At 49.8% G+C, this 17,320-nt stretch overlaps 1 long non-coding RNA gene across 1 annotated transcript; it reads left to right on the forward strand.

Annotated features, from left to right (window-relative positions):
- The first annotated feature begins 337 nt into the window (after positions 1-337).
- LOC137465621 (uncharacterized) lies at positions 338-13,541 on the forward strand. The gene is made up of 2 exons (XR_010994731.1): positions 338-461; positions 13,308-13,541. It is a non-coding gene; the product is annotated as an uncharacterized lncRNA (long non-coding RNA).
- The last annotated feature ends 3,779 nt before the right edge of the window (positions 13,542-17,320 follow it).

A 17,320-nucleotide genomic window follows, 5' to 3' on the forward strand; every position in this document is an offset into this window, starting at 1 on the left:
GGGCTATGCTTGCTGCTAGGCCAGATCATGAATTGTTAAGTGTAGGGTGTGATAGTTTAATTATTGGGAGGTATAGTGTGCCAATTAGGTTTTGTAGATGTAGGATGGCGATTAATAGAGGGAGGGAGCTGGCAAGTGTGTAGAATAGGAGGTAAACACCGGCGTTTAGGCGTTCTGGTTGATTACCTCATCGTGTGATGAGGATTAGGGTAGGGACTAAGGTTGCTTCGAATGCGATGTAGAATAGTATTAATTCTGAGGCGGAGAAAGCTGTTAGGATGAAGAGTTGGGCTAGAATGATTGTAGTGGCAAAGATTCGTTTGCGGATGATGGGTTCTTGTTCTAGGTGGTTTTGGCTTGCTATGATTATTAGTGGAAGTAATCAACATGATAGGACTAGCAGGGGGGAGGAGATTTGGTCTACAGCAGTTCAGGGGGTTAGTCCTTTGTTTGGGTAGTATGTTGGAGCTAGTCATTGGAGGCTGATGGTGGCGATTAATAGGCTATGAGTGGTAATGTTGGTTCACAGATGTTTGTGTGTGGTTAGGATGGTTAGTGGGAGAAGTATAGCGGTTGGGATGATGATTTTTAGCATTGTAGTAGATTAAAGTTGTGTAAGTGGTCGGAGCCGTGAGTTCGGGTGGAGGCTACTAGTAGGGCCAGACCTGTGCCTGCTTCGCAGGCGGAAAAGGTTAGTATGATGATAGGCAGGATGATGAATGATGGTGCTTGCATTTGGATGGGTCATATGGTTAAGGCGATGTACATGGATAGTATTATGCTTTCCAGACATAGCAGGGCAGAAATTAGATGGGTTCGGTGAAAGGCTAGGCCTAGGCAGCTTAGGATGAAGGCTGAGTAGAAACTTAAGTGGAGGTAGGGCATGAAGAAAGTTATAGGGTTTTAACTATAATTTGTTGAGTCGAAATCAACTGTCTTGGTTAGACTAACTTTCTGTTATTCTGCTCATTCTAGTCCTCCTTGGATTCATTCGTATACCAGTCCTAGTGTTAAGAGTAGGATGAGGGAGGTTATTCATGTTAGGGTGGCAGTGGGGTGTTGAAGTTGGATTGCTCATGGTAGGGGGAGAAGTAGGGCGATTTCTAAGTCGAACAGGAGGAATATGATGGCTACTAGGAAGAAGCGGATTGAGAATGGTAGTCGGGCAGATCCTAAAGGGTCAAATCCGCATTCGTATGGGGATAGTTTTTCTGGGTCTGGATTTATCTGGGTGATTCAAAAGTTTAGTAAAGTTAGTAGGATACTTAGGGTCAGGGATGAAATGAATATGAACAGGATTATGTTTATTACTCTTCTCTGGGTTTAAACCAGATTTTAAGGATTGGAAGTCGATTGTAATTAATATACTAGAAGAGTAAGATCCTCATCAGTAGATGGAAATGTATAGGAGAAGTCATACGACGTCTACGAAGTGTCAGTATCATGCTGCTGCTTCAAAGCCGAAATGGTGGTTTGGTGTAAAGTGGTACTTGATTAGACGTAGAAGGCATACTAGCAGGAAGGTAGTGCCAATAATTACATGAAGGCCGTGGAATCCGGTAGCGACGAAGAAGGTGGAGCCGTAGACTCCGTCAGCGATGGAGAATGGGGCTTCGTAGTATTCTATGGCTTGGAGGGCTGTGAAGTAAAGTCCTAGGAGTACTGTTAAGAGTAGGGCGTGGATTGCCTGTTTTTGATTGGCTTCTATGATACTGTGGTGGGCTCATGTGACGGTGACTCCTGAGGCTAGGAGAATTGTGGTGTTTAGGAGTGGGACGTCCATGGGGTTTAGGGGTTTAATTCCAACTGGTGGTCATTGTCCTCCTAGTTCTGGGGTGGGGGCTAGGCTTGAGTGGAAGAAGGCTCAAAAGAACCCCAGGAAGAAGAAGGCCTCTGATGTGATGAATAAGGCTATGCCGTATCGGAGGCTTTTTTGGACGGTTGGGGTATGGTGTCCTTGGAATGTGCTTTCTCGTACGATGTCTCGTCATCATTGGAATATAACTAGGGTAGTGGAGAGTAAGCCTAGGACTAGGAGTCAAGGGGAGTTATAGTGAAATCATATTGTTAGTCCTGAGGCGGTTAGGAGGGCAGCGGCCGCTCCTAGAATGGGCCATGGGCTGGGGTCTACTATATGATAAGAGTGTGCTTGGTGGGTCATTGTGGTTAGACGTTTTCTTGTAGGTAGAGGCTTAGTAGAAGGACGAAGGCGTAAGCTTGAATTATTGCCACTGCAATTTCCAGCATAGTTAACAAGAAGAGGACTAGAAGGGCTAGGAGTGAGGCTGCTGGTATTGTTGAGGCTAAAGCTATTGTGGCTGTGGAAATGAGTTGAATTAATAGGTGGCCTGCTGTGAGGTTTGCTGTCAGTCGTACTCCCAGGGCTAAGGGTCGAATGAGTAGGCTGGTTGTTTCGATTATAATTAGGGCTGGGATTAGCGGTGTGGGAGTCCCTTCTGGCAGGAGGTGGGCTAGGGATGTGGAGGGTTGGTTTCGTAGTCCTGTTAGCAGGGTAGCAAGTCATAGGGGGAAGGCTAGTGCCAGGCTTATGGATAGTTGAGTGGTTGGGGTGAATGTGTAGGGTAATAGCCCTAGTAGATTGATCAGCAGGAGGAAGATTATTAGGGAGGTTAAGATTAGGGCCCATTTGTGCCCTTTTTTGTTTAATGGGGTTATTAGTTGTTTTGTCACTATGTTGATGAATCATAGCTGTAGAGTTGAGAGTCGGTTGGTGATTCATCGGTTGTCTATGGAGGGTAATAGCAGAGCAGGGAATGTTATGGAGATAAGAATTAGGGGGATTCCTAGTAGGGATGGGCTAGAGAATTGGTCGAAAAAGTTTAGGTTCATGGTCAGATTCAAGGGGTGGTGCTTGGGGGGGTTGGAACTTTGTTAGTGGGAGGGTTTGGTGTAACAAAGGTTAAGATTTTAGGTTGGATGATCAGGGAGAATGTGAGTCATGAGATGAGCATAATAAAGAATCATGGGCCTGGGTTTAGTTGGGGCATATCATTAAGGAGGAGACGGTCCTCTTTCTTTAGCTTAAAAGGCTAATGCTAGTTCATAGCTTCTTAATGATTGGGGTGTTTAGGATGAAATTGATGAGGATCAGCTCTCGAAGTTGGCTAGAGGAGTGGATTCTACTACAATGGGTATGAAGCTGTGATTAGCCCCGCAGATCTCTGAGCACTGTCCGTAGAACACTCCAGGCCGGGAGGCGAATAGGGAGGTTTGGTTTAGGCGACCTGGGATTGCATCGGTTTTTACGCCTAGGCTGGGGACTGCTCATGAGTGAAGTACGTCGTCAGCGGCTCTCAGGGCGGCATATGTTTCAGGTGGGGGCAGGTTGGGTCTGAAACGCATCCTTGGTTGTTGCGATTTTTTGGACTGGCCGCCCACTCAGGGCCTCAGGCCTCAGAAGACAAAGGCCGGCCCCTTTCTTTGTGAAAGAAAACACGCCTGCCCTGGTTCCTAATGTACGTTTGAAGAGCGCGCTTGGGGCTGTTAGGGCAGCACAAGATTGAGGTGGGGGCAGGTTTAGTCTTGGACACATCCTTGGTTGTGGGGATTTTTTGGGGCGGCTGCCCACTCAGGGCCACAGGCCCCTGAGGACAAAGACCAGCATTTTCCCTGTGAAAGAAAACTCGCCTGCCCAGGTTTCATGATGTCAGTTTGCAAGGTGCGCTTGGGACTGCCAGGGCAGCACGAGTTTGAATTAGGGGCTGGTTGGGTCTGGGACACATCCTTGGTTGGTGGGATTTTTTGCAGTGGCTGCTCCCTCAGGGCCACAGGCCCCTGAAGACGATCGCGGTCCCTTTTCCCTTTGAAAGAAAACTCGCCTGCCCAGGTTCCTGATGTCAGTTTGCAGGATGTGCTTGGGACTCTCAGGGCAGCACATGCTTGAAGTGGGGGCAGGTTGGGTCTGGGACACATCCTTGGTTGCTTGGATTTTTTTGAGGCAGCCGTCCAGTCAGGGCCACAGGCCTCTGAAGACGCAGACTGGCCTTTTTGCTGTAAAGGAAATGTCTCCGGCCCAAATTTCTCATGTCAATTTGCAGGATGTGCTTGGGGCTCTCAGGGCGGCATATGTTTGAGGTGGGGACAGGTTGGGTTCTGGACACATCCTTGGCTGTGGGGATTTTTTGGGGTGGCCGCCCACTCAGGGCCACCGGCCCCTGAGGGCAAAGACCAGCTTTTTCCCTGTGAAAGGAAACTCGCCAGCCCAGGCTCCTGATGTCAGTTTGCAAAGTGCGTATGGGACTGCCAGGGCAGCACAAGTTTGAATTGGGGGCTGGTTGGGTCTGGGACACATCCTTGGTTTTTGCGATTTTTTTTGAGTGGCCGCCCACTCAGGGCCACAGGCCCCTGAAGACACAGACCGCCCTTTTTGCTGTAAAGGAAATCTTGCCGGCCCAAATTTCTCATGTCAATTTGCAGGATGTGCTTGGGGCTCTCAGGGCGGCATATGTTTGAGGTGGGGACAGGTTGGGTATGGGACACATCCTTGGTTGCTGCTATTTTTTGGAATGGACCGCCACTCAGGGTCACGGGCCCCTGAAGATCATCACGGGCCCTTTTCCCTTTGAAAGAAAACTCGGCAGCCCTGGTTCCAGATGTCAGTTTTCAGTGTGTGCTTGGGACTGATATGGCAGCACAAGTTTGAGGTGGGGGCAGGTTGGGTCTGGAACGCATCCTTGGTTGTTGCGATTTTTTGGACTGGCCGCCCACTCAGGGCCTCAGGCCTCTGAAGACAAAGACCGGCCCCTTTCTTTGTGAAAGAAAACACGCCTGCCCTGGTTCCTAATGTACGTTTGAAGAGCGCGCTTGGGGCTGTTAGGGCAGCACAAGATTGAGGTGGGGGCAGGTTTAGTCTTGGACACATCCTTGGTGTTTGGGATTTTTTGGGGCGGCCGCCCCCTCAGGGCCACAGGCCCCTGAAGACAATCACGGTCCCTTTTCCCTTTGAAAGAAAACTCGCCTGCCCAGGTTCCTGATGTCAGTTTGCAGGATGTACTTGGGACTCTCAGGGCAGCACATGCTTAAAGTGGGAGCAGGTTGGGTCTGGGACACATCCTTGGTTGCTTGGATTTTTTGGAGGCAGCCGTCCACTCAGGGCCACAGGCCTCTGAAGACACAGACCGCCCTTTTTGCTGTAAAGGAAATCTCGCCAGCCCAAATTTCTCATGTCAATTTGCAGGATGTGCTTGGGGCTCTCAGGGCGGCATATGTTTGAGGTGGGGACAGGTTGGGTCTGGGACACATCCTTGGTTGTGGGGATTTTTTGGGGTGGCCGCTCACTGAGGGACACAGGCCCCTGAGGGCAAAGACACGCTTTTTCCCTGTGAAAGAAAACTCGCCAGCCCAGGCTCCTGATGTCAGTTTGCAAAGTGCGTATGGGACTGCCAGGGCAGCACAAGTTTGAATTGGGGGCTGGTTGGGTCTGGGACACATCCATGGTTTTTGCGATTTTTTGGAGTGGCCACCCACTCAGGGCCACAGGCCCCTGACGAAAATCACAGTCCCTTTTCGCTTTGAAAGGAAACTCGACTGCCTGGGTTCCTGATGTACATTTGCAGGATGTGCTTAGGACTCTCAGGGCAGCACAAGCTTGAAGTGGGGGCAGGTTGGGTCTGGGACACATCCTTGGTTGTTGCGATTTTTTGGAGTGGCCGTCCACTCAGGGCCACAGGCCTCTGAAGACACAGACCGCCCTTTTTACTGTAAAGGAAATCTCGCCGGCCAAAATTTCTCATGTCAATTTGCAGGATGTGCTTGGGGCTCTCAGGGCGGCATATGTTTGAGGTGGGGACAGGTTGGGTCGGGCACACATCCTTGGTTGTTGCGATTTTTTGGAGTGGCCCGCCACTCAGGGTCACGGGCCCCTGAAGATCATCACGGGCCCTTTTCCCTTTGAAAGAAAACTCGCCAGCCCAGGTTCCAGATGTCAGTTTTCAGTGTGTGCTTGGGGCTCTCAGGGCGGCATATGTTTGAGGTGGGGGCAGGTTGGGTCTGGAACGCATCCTTGGTTGTTGCGATTTTTTGGACTTCCCGCACAGTAAGGGCCACAGGCCCCTGAAGACAATCACCAGCCCTTATCCCTTTGAAAGAAAACTTTCCAGCCTTTGTTAGCGATGTAAGTTTGCAGAGCGCGCTTGGGACTGTCAGGGCAGCACATGTTTAGGTGGGGGCAGGTTGGGTCTGGAACGCATCCTTGGTTGTTGCGATTTTTTGGACTGGCCGCCCACTCAGGGCCTCAGGCCTCTGAAGACAAAGACCGGCCCCTTTCTTTGTCAAAGAAAACACACCTGCCCTGGTTCCTAATGTACGTTTGAAGAGCGCGCTTGGGGCTGTTAGGGCAGCACAAGATTGAGTTAGGGGCAGGTTGGGTCTTCGACACATCCTTTGTGTTTGGGATTTTTTGGGGCGGCCGCCCCCTCAGGGCCACAGGCCCCTGAAGACAATCACGGTCTCTTTTCCCTTTGAAAGAAAACTCGCCTGCCCAGGTTCCTGATGTCAGTTTGCAGGATGTACTTGGGACTCTCAGGGCAGCACACGCTTCAGTTGGGGGCTGGTTGGGTCTGGGACACATCCTTGGTTGCTTGGATTTTTTTGAGGCAGCCGTCCACTCAGGACCAGAGGCCTCTGAAGACACAGACCGCCCTTTTTGCTGTAAAGGAAATCTCGCCGGCCCAAATTTCTCATGTCAATTTGCAGGATGTGCTTGGGGCTCTCAGGGCGGCATATGTTTGAGGTGGTGACAGGTTGGGACTGGGACACATCCTTGGTTGTGGGGATTTTTTGGGGTGGCCGCTCACTGAGGGGCACAGGCCCCTGAGGGCAAAGAAACGCTTTTTCCCTGTGAAAGAAAACTCGCCAGCCCAGGTTTCTCATGTCAGTTTGCAAGGTGCGCTTGGGACAGTCAGGGCAGCACAAGTTTGAATTGGGGGCAGGTTGAGTCTGGGACACATCCTTGGTTGTGGGGATTTTTTTGAGGCAGCCGTCCACTCAGGGCCACAGGCCTCTGAAGACACAGACCTTCCTTTTTGCTGTAAAGGAAATCTCGCCGGCCAAAATTTCTCCTGTCAATCTGCAGGATGTGCTTGGAGCTCTCAGGGCAGCATATGTTTGAGGTGGGGACAGGTTGGGTCTGGGACACATCCTTGGTTGTTGCGATTTTTTGGAGTGGCCCGCCACTCAGGGTCACGGGCCCCTGAAAATCATCACGGGCCCTTTTCCCTTTGAAAGAAAACTCAGTGGCCCAGGTTCCAGATGTCAGTTTTCAAGCAGTGTGCTTGGGACTGTTAGGGCAGCACAAGTTTGCAGTGGGGGCAGGTTGGGTCTGGAACGCATCCTTGGTTGTTACGATTTTTTGGACTTCCCGCACAGTAAGGGCCACAGGCCCCTGAAGACAATCGCGGTCCCTTTTCCCTTTGAAAGAAAACTTTCCTGCCTTTGATAGTGACGTAAGTTTGCAGAGCGCGCTTGAGACTGTCAGGGCAGCACATGTTTAGGTGGGGGCAGGTTGGGTCTGGAACGCATCCTTGGTTGTTGCGATTTTTTGGACTGGCCGCCCACTCAGGGCCTCAGGCCTCTGAAGACAAAGACCGGCCTCTTTCTTTGTGAAAGAACACACGCCTGCCCTGGTTCCTAATGTAAATTTGAAGAGTGCTCTTGGGGATGTTAGGGCAGCACAAGATTGAGGTTGGGGCAGGTTTAGTGTTGGACACATCCTTGGTATTTGGGATTTTTTGGGGCGGCCGCCCACACAGGGCCACAGGCCCCTGAGGACAAAGACCAGCGTTTTCCCTGTGAAAGAAAACTCACCTGCCCTGGTTCTTGATGTCAGTTTGCAAGGTGCGCTTCTGACTGCCAGGGCGGCACAAGTTTGAGTTGGGGGCTGGTTGGGTCTAGGACACATCCTTGGTTTTTGGGATTTTTTAGAGTTGCCGATCCCTCAGGGCCACAGGCCCCTGAAGACAATCACGGTCCCTTTTCCCTTTGAAAGAAAACTCGCCTGCCCAGGTTCCTGATGTCAGTTTGCAGGATGTGCTTGGGACTGCCAGGGCAGCACATGCTTGAAGTGGGGGCAGGTTGGGTCTGGGACACATCCTTGGTTGCTTGGATTTTTTGGAGGCAGCCGTCCACTCAGGGCCACAGGCCTCTGAAGACACAGACCGCCCTTTTTGCTGTAAAGGAAATCTTGCCAGCCCAAATTTCTCATGTCAATTTGCAGGATGTGCTTGGGGCTCTCAGGGCGGCATATGTTTGAGGTGGGGACAGGTTGGGTCTGGGACACATCCTTTGTTGTTGTGATGTTTTGGAGTGGCCCGCAACTCAGGGTCACGGGCCCCTGAAAATCATCACGGGCCCTTTTCCCTTTGAAAGAAAACTCGCCAGCCCAGGTTCCAGATGTCACTTTTCAGTGTGTGCTTGGGACTGTTAGGGCAGCACAAGTTTGAGGTGGGGGCAGGTTGGGTCTGGAACGCATCCTTGGTTGTTGCGATTTTTTGGACTTACCGCACAGTAAGGGCCACAGGCCCCTTGAGACAATCACCAACCATTTTCCCCTGTGAAAGAAAACTTTTCAGCCTTTGTTAGTGATGTAAGTTTGCAGAGCGTGCTTGGGACTGTCAGGGCATCACGTGTTTAGGTAAGGGCAGGTTGGGTCTGGAACGCATCCTTGGTTGTTGCGATTTTTGGACTGGCCACACACTCAGGGCCTCAGGCCTCTGAAGACAAAGACCGGCCCCTTTCTTTGTGAAAGAAAACACGCCTGCCCTGGTTCCTAATGTACGTTTGAAGAGCGCGCTTGGGGCTGTTAGGGCAGCACAAGATTGAAGTTGGGGCAGGTTTAGTCTTGGACACATCCTTGGTAGTTGGGATTATTTTGGGGCGGCTGCCCACTCAGGGCCACAGGCCCCTGAGGACAAAGACCAGCATTTTCCCTGTGAAAGAAAACTCGCCAGCCCAGGTTCCTGATGTCAGTTTGCAAGGTGCGCTTGGGACTGCCAGGGCAGCACAAGTTTGAGTTGGGGGCTGGTTGGGTCTCGGACACATCCTTGGTTGGTGGGATTTTTTGCAGTGGCTGCTCCCTCAGGGCCACAGGCCCCTGAAGACAATCGCGGTCCCTTTTCCCTTTGAAAGAAAACTCGCCTGCCCAGGTTCCTGATGTCAGTTTGCAGGATGTGCTTGGGACTCTCAGGGCAGCACATGCTTGAAGTGGGGGCAGGTTGGGTCTGGGACACATCCTTGGTTGCTTGGATTTTTTGGAGGCAGCCGTCCACTCAGGGCCACAGGCCTCTGAAGACGCAGACTGGCCTTTTTGCTGTAAAGGAAATGTCTCCGGCCCAAATTTTACATGTCAATTTGCAGAATGTGCTTGGCGCTCTCAGGGTGGCATATGTTTGAGGTGGGGACAGGTTGGGTCTGGGACACATCCTTGGTTGTTGTGATGTTTTGGAGTGGCCCGCAACTCAGGGTCACGGGCCCCTGAAAATCATCACGGGCCCTTTTCCCTTTGAAAGAAAACTCGCCAGCCCAGGTTCCTGATGTCAGTTTGCAGGATGTGCTTGGGACTCTCAGGGCAGCACATGCTTGAAGTGGGGGCAGGTTGGGTCTGGGACACATCCTTGGTTGCTTGGATTTTTTGGAGGCAGCCGTCCACTCAGGGCCACAGGCCTCTGAAGACACAGACCGCCCTTTTTGCTGTAAAGGAAATGTCTCCGGCCCAAATTTCTCATGTCAATTTGCAGGATGTGCTTGGGGCTCTCAGGGCGGCATATGTTTGTGGTGGGGACAGGTTGGGTCCTGGACACATCCTTGGTTGTGGGGATTTTTTGGGGTGGCCGCTCACTGAGGGGCACAGGCCCCTGAGGGCAAAGAAACGCTTTTTCCCTGTGAAAGAAAACTCGCCAGCCCAGGTTTCTCATGTCAGTTTGCAAGGTGCGCTTGGGACTGCCAGGGCAGCACAAGTTTGAGTTGGGGGCTGGTTGGGTCTCGGACACATCCTTGGTTGGTGGGATTTTTTGCAGTGGCTGCTCCCTCAGGGCCACAGGCCCCTGAAGACAATCGCGGTCCCTTTTCCCTTTGAAAGAAAACTCGCCTGCCCAGGTTCCTGATGTCAGTTTGCAGGATGTGCTTGGGACTCTCAGGGCAGCACATGCTTGAAGTGGGGGCAGGTTGGGTCTGGGACACATCCTTGGTTGCTTGGATTTTTTGGAGGCAGCCGTCCACTCAGGGCCACAGGCCTCTGAAGACGCAGACTGGCCTTTTTGCTGTAAAGGAAATGTCTCCGGCCCAAATTTTACATGTCAATTTGCAGAATGTGCTTGGCGCTCTCAGGGTGGCATATGTTTGAGGTGGGGACAGGTTGGGTCTGGGACACATCCTTGGTTGTTGTGATGTTTTGGAGTGGCCCGCAACTCAGGGTCACGGGCCCCTGAAAATCATCACGGGCCCTTTTCCCTTTGAAAGAAAACTCGCCAGCCCAGGTTCCTGATGTCAGTTTGCAGGATGTGCTTGGGACTCTCAGGGCAGCACATGCTTGAAGTGGGGGCAGGTTGGGTCTGGGACACATCCTTGGTTGCTTGGATTTTTTGGAGGCAGCCGTCCACTCAGGGCCACAGGCCTCTGAAGACACAGACCGCCCTTTTTGCTGTAAAGGAAATGTCTCCGGCCCAAATTTCTCATGTCAATTTGCAGGATGTGCTTGGGGCTCTCAGGGCGGCATATGTTTGTGGTGGGGACAGGTTGGGTCCTGGACACATCCTTGGTTGTGGGGATTTTTTGGGGTGGCCGCTCACTGAGGGGCACAGGCCCCTGAGGGCAAAGAAACGCTTTTTCCCTGTGAAAGAAAACTCGCCAGCCCAGGTTTCTCATGTCAGTTTGCAAGGTGTGCTTAGGACGGTCAGGGCAGCACAAGTTTGAGTTGGGGTCTGGTTGGGTCTGGGACACATCCTTGGTTGGTGGGATTTTTTGCAGTGGCCGCCCACTCAGGGCCACAGGCCCCTGAAGACAATCACGGTCCCTTTTCCCTTTGAAAGAAAACTCGCCTGCCTGGGTTCCTGATGTACATTTGCAGGATGTGCTTAGGACTCTCAGGGCAGCACATGCTTGAAGTGGGGGCAGGTTGGGTCTGGGACACATCCTTGGTTGCTTGGATTTTTTGGAGGCAGCCGTCCACTCAGGGCAACAGGCCTCTGAAGACACAGACTGCCCTTTTTGCTGTAAATGAAATCTCGCCGGCCCAAATTTCTCATGTCAATTTGCAGGATGTGCTTGGGGCTCTCAGCGCGGCATATGTTTGAGGTGGGGACAGGTTGGGTATGGGACACATCCTTGGTTGTTGTGATGTTTTTGGAATGGACCGCCACTCAGGGTCACGGGCCCCTGAAGATCATCACGGGCCCTTTTCCCTTTGAAAGAAAACTCGGCAGCCCTGACTCCAGATGTCGGAGTCATCCAGGAACGAAACCTGCCTGGACTAATATGGTCATACGAATTGTGTATACTGCGGTAAAGGATGTGGCTAGAAGGGTTAGGATAAGGGCTCAGGCATTTAGGTAGGATGTGTTTAGGTTTTCGATAATTTGGTCTTTTGAGTAAAATCCTGCTAGAAATGGCATTCCTATTAAGGCTAGGTTTCCGATGGTGAGGCAGGAGGTGGTTGTTGGTAGTATTTTTTGTAATCCTCCTATTTTTCGGATGTCTTGTTCACCATTTAGGTTGTGGATGATGGAGCCTGAACATAGGAAAAGTATGGCTTTGAAGAAGGCATGGGTTGAGATGTGAAGGAAAGCTAGTTCTGGGAGGTTTAAGCCGATGGTGACTATTATTAGGCCTAGTTGACTTGAGGTTGAGAAGGCGATAATTTTTTTAATGTCGTTTTGGGTGAGGGCGCACGTGGCTGCGAATAGGGTTGATATGGCACCGGGGCATAGGCATAGTGTGAGGGCAGTTTGGTTATTGTAGAATAGAGGGTGGGTTCGGATTAGTAGGAAAATCCCGGCTACTACTATTGTGCTGGAGTGGAGGAGGGCTGATACAGGGGTAGGCCCTTCTATGGCGGCGGGTAGTCATGGGTGTAGGCCGAATTGTGCGGATTTTCCGGCTGCGGCTAGAATGAGGCCTAGTAGGGGCAGTGTTGGGGTTGGAGAGGGTGAGGATAGTTGGTTGAGTTCTCATGTGTTTATGGTAGAGGCTAGTCATGCCATGGATAGGATAAGTCCGATATCTCCGATTCGGTTATAAAGAATAGCTTGTAGGGCGGCGGTGTTGGCTTCTGCTCGGCCGTGTCATCAGCTGATTAGAAGGAAGGATATAATTCCTACCCCTTCTCAGCCGATGAAGAGGACGAATAGGTTGTTGGCGATGATTAGGATGAGTATGGCTATTAGGAAGAGTAGGAGATACGTAAAGAATTTTGTAATGTACGGGTCTGAGGCTATGTATCATGTTGCAAATTGTAGGATAGATCATGATACGAATAGGGCGATTGGGAAGAAAGTGAGGGAGTAGAAATCTATTTTTAGGCTGATTGGGATTTTGAAGTTTATGATAAATTTTCATTCTCAGAGGGAGGTTAGGCTTTCTGCACCTGAGTGGATATGAATCATTATGGGGATGGTGCTGATTAGGAAGGAAGCTTTTACTGTGGTTGTGATGGTATCTGGGGTATTTTTAAGGTTATTTGACAACAGTGGATATAGGATTGGGGTGGATAAGGTGGCCAGGGTTAGGAGTGTGAATGTGTTTAGGACTAGTGGGAGGTCCATTACTTTCACTTGGATTTGCACCAAGGTGGATGGTTCCTAAGACCATTGGATTACTGCTATCCTTTGAAAGTAAGGGGGCTGAGGTTTTATACTCAGATGCGAGAGTTAGCAGTTCTCGTTGGTTAAACCGCCCCTCGGCAGGCAAGAAGGATTTAACTTCTATTTTTAGAATCACAGTCTAATGTTTTGGTTGAAACTATGTCTGCATATAGGCATGCCTGAGATGAGTTCGGGTTTTAGGATCAGTAGGAGTATGGGGATTACGTGTAGGGTTATGAGGAGGTGTTCTCGTGTGGAGGAGTTTTGTATTGATGTAATGTGAGATGGTAGTGTTCCTCGCTGAGTTGTTATGAATATGTGTAGTGTATATGATGCGGTGAATAGTATTGCGGCTCCTGTCAGGATGATTGTGAAGGAGGATCAGTTGAATAGTGAAATTACAATTGTCAGTTCTGCTATAAAGTTTGTTGTTGGTGGGAGGGCTATGTTTGTAAGGTTGGCTAATAGTCATCAAATGGTTATTAGTGGTAGGAGGGGTTGCAGTCCTCGTGTGAGTAGGAGGATTCGGCTGTGGGTTCGTTCGTAGTTGGTATTGGCTAAGCAGAACAGCATTGAGGAGGTTAGGCCGTGTGAGATTATCATTATTATTGCTCCTGAGAATGCTCATTGGGTTTGGATTATGGTTGCGGCTACGACTAGGCCTATGTGGCTGACTGATGAGTAGGCGATTAGTGCTTTTAGGTCAGTTTGTCGTAGACAGGTGGCACTAGTTATCACTGCTCCTCATAATGCGAGAGTAATGAAGGGGTAGTGGAGGTTGTTTGATGGTGGGTTTACTAGCATGGTGACTCGTATAATTCCGTATCCTCCAAGCTTTAGTAGTAGGGCTGCTAGTAATATGGAGCCGGCGATTGGGGCTTCTACGTGGGCTTTAGGTAGTCATAGGTGAAGTCCATATAGGGGGGATTTGACCATGAAGGCTAGTAGTAGGGCTATGCTTGCTGCTAGGCCAGATCATGAATTGTTAAGTGTAGGGTGTGATAGTTTAATTATTGGGAGGTATAGTGTGCCAATTAGGTTTTGTAGATGTAGGATGGCGATTAATAGAGGGAGGGAGCTGGCAAGTGTGTAGAATAGGAGGTAAACACCGGCGTTTAGGCGTTCTGGTTGATTACCTCATCGTGTGATGAGGATTAGGGTAGGGACTAAGGTTGCTTCGAATGCGATGTAGAATAGTATTAATTCTGAGGCGGAGAAAGCTGTTAGGATGAAGAGTTGGGCTAGAATGATTGTAGTGGCAAAGATTCGTTTGCGGATGATGGGTTCTTGTTCTAGGTGGTTTTGGCTTGCTATGATTATTAGTGGAAGTAATCAACATGATAGGACTAGCAGGGGGGAGGAGATTTGGTCTACAGCAGTTCAGGGGGTTAGTCCTTTGTTTGGGTAGTATGTTGGAGCTAGTCATTGGAGGCTGATGGTGGCGATTAATAGGCTATGAGTGGTAATGTTGGTTCACAGATGTTTGTGTGTGGTTAGGATGGTTAGTGGGAGAAGTATAGCGGTTGGGATGATGATTTTTAGCATTGTAGTAGGTTAAAGTTGTGTAAGTGGTCGGAGCCGTGAGTTCGGGTGGAGGCTACTAGTAGGGCCAGACCTGTGCCTGCTTCGCAGGCGGAAAAGGTTAGTATGATGATAGGCAGGATGATGAATGATGGTGCTTGCATTTGGATGGGTCATATGGTTAAGGCGATGTACATGGATAGTATTATGCTTTCCAGACATAGCAGGGCAGAAATTAGATGGGTTCGGTGAAAGGCTAGGCCTAGGCAGCTTAGGATGAAGGCTGAGTAGAAACTTAAGTGGAGGTAGGGCATGAAGAAAGTTATAGGGTTTTAACTATAATTTGTTGAGTCGAAATCAACTGTCTTGGTTAGACTAACTTTCTGTTATTCTGCTCATTCTAGTCCTCCTTGGATTCATTCGTATACCAGTCCTAGTGTTAAGAGTAGGATGAGGGAGGTTATTCATGTTAGGGTGGCAGTGGGGTGTTGAAGTTGGATTGCTCATGGTAGGGGGAGAAGTAGGGCGATTTCTAAGTCGAACAGGAGGAATATGATGGCTACTAGGAAGAAGCGGATTGAGAATGGTAGTCGGGCAGATCCTAAAGGGTCAAATCCGCATTCGTATGGGGATAGTTTTTCTGGGTCTGGATTTATCTGGGTGATTCAAAAGTTTAGTAAAGTTAGTAGGATACTTAGGGTCAGGGATGAAATGAATATGAACAGGATTATGTTTATTACTCTTCTCTGGGTTTAAACCAGATTTTAAGGATTGGAAGTCGATTGTAATTAATATACTAGAAGAGTAAGATCCTCATCAGTAGATGGAAATGTATAGGAGAAGTCATACGACGTCTACGAAGTGTCAGTATCATGCTGCTGCTTCAAAGCCGAAATGGTGGTTTGGTGTAAAGTGGTACTTGATTAGACGTAGAAGGCATACTAGCAGGAAGGTAGTGCCAATAATTACATGAAGGCCGTGGAATCCGGTAGCGACGAAGAAGGTGGAGCCGTAGACTCCGTCAGCGATGGAGAATGGGGCTTCGTAGTATTCTATGGCTTGGAGGGCTGTGAAGTAAAGTCCTAGGAGTACTGTTAAGAGTAGGGCGTGGATTGCCTGTTTTTGATTGGCTTCTATGATACTGTGGTGGGCTCATGTGACGGTGACTCCTGAGGCTAGGAGAATTGTGGTGTTTAGGAGTGGGACGTCCATGGGGTTTAGGGGTTTAATTCCAACTGGTGGTCATTGTCCTCCTAGTTCTGGGGTGGGGGCTAGGCTTGAGTGGAAGAAGGCTCAAAAGAACCCCAGGAAGAAGAAGGCCTCTGATGTGATGAATAAGGCTATGCCGTATCGGAGGCTTTTTTGGACGGTTGGGGTATGGTGTCCTTGGAATGTGCTTTCTCGTACGATGTCTCGTCATCATTGGAATATAACTAGGGTAGTGGAGAGTAAGCCTAGGACTAGGAGTCAAGGGGAGTTATAGTGAAATCATATTGTTAGTCCTGAGGCGGTTAGGAGGGCAGCGGCCGCTCCTAGAATGGGCCATGGGCTGGGGTCTACTATATGATAAGAGTGTGCTTGGTGGGTCATTGTGGTTAGACGTTTTCTTGTAGGTAGAGGCTTAGTAGAAGGACGAAGGCGTAAGCTTGAATTATTGCCACTGCAATTTCCAGCATAGTTAACAAGAAGAGGACTAGAAGGGCTAGGAGTGAGGCTGCTGGTATTGTTGAGGCTAAAGCTATTGTGGCTGTGGAAATGAGTTGAATTAATAGGTGGCCTGCTGTGAGGTTTGCTGTCAGTCGTACTCCCAGGGCTAAGGGTCGAATGAGTAGGCTGGTTGTTTCGATTATAATTAGGGCTGGGATTAGCGGTGTGGGAGTCCCTTCTGGCAGGAGGTGGGCTAGGGATGTGGAGGGTTGGTTTCGTAGTCCTGTTAGCAGGGTAGCAAGTCATAGGGGGAAGGCTAGTGCCAGGCTTATGGATAGTTGAGTGGTTGGGGTGAATGTGTAGGGTAATAGCCCTAGTAGATTGATCAGCAGGAGGAAGATTATTAGGGAGGTTAAGATTAGGGCCCATTTGTGCCCTTTTTTGTTTAATGGGGTTATTAGTTGTTTTGTCACTATGTTGATGAATCATAGCTGTAGAGTTGAGAGTCGGTTGGTGATTCATCGGTTGTCTATGGAGGGTAATAGCAGAGCAGGGAATGTTATGGAGATAAGAATTAGGGGGATTCCTAGTAGGGATGGGCTAGAGAATTGGTCGAAAAAGTTTAGGTTCATGGTCAGATTCAAGGGGTGGTGCTTGGGGGGGTTGGAACTTTGTTAGTGGGAGGGTTTGGTGTAACAAAGGTTAAGATTTTAGGTTGGATGATCAGGGAGAATGTGAGTCATGAGATGAGCATAATAAAGAATCATGGGCCTGGGTTTAGTTGGGGCATATCATTAAGGAGGAGACGGTCCTCTTTCTTTAGCTTAAAAGGCTAATGCTAGTTCATAGCTTCTTAATGATTGGGGTGTTTAGGATGAAATTGATGAGGATCAGCTCTCGAAGTTGGCTAGAGGAGTGGATTCTACTACAATGGGTATGAAGCTGTGATTAGCCCCGCAGATCTCTGAGCACTGTCCGTAGAACACTCCAGGCCGGGAGGCGAATAGGGAGGTTTGGTTTAGGCGACCTGGGATTGCATCGGTTTTTACGCCTAGGCTGGGGACTGCTCATGAGTGAAGTACGTCGTCAGCGGCTCTCAGGGCGGCATATGTTTCAGGTGGGGGCAGGTTGGGTCTGAAACGCATCCTTGGTTGTTGCGATTTTTTGGACTGGCCGCCCACTCAGGGCCTCAGGCCTCAGAAGACAAAGGCCGGCCCCTTTCTTTGTGAAAGAAAACACGCCTGCCCTGGTTCCTAATGTACGTTTGAAGAGCGCGCTTGGGGCTGTTAGGGCAGCACAAGATTGAGGTGGGGGCAGGTTTAGTCTTGGACACATCCTTG

The sequence above is a fragment of the Anomalospiza imberbis genome (assembly GCF_031753505.1).
Source record: "Anomalospiza imberbis isolate Cuckoo-Finch-1a 21T00152 chromosome W unlocalized genomic scaffold, ASM3175350v1 scaffold_73, whole genome shotgun sequence".
In the NCBI taxonomy this organism is placed as follows: Eukaryota; Metazoa; Chordata; class Aves; order Passeriformes; family Viduidae; genus Anomalospiza; species Anomalospiza imberbis.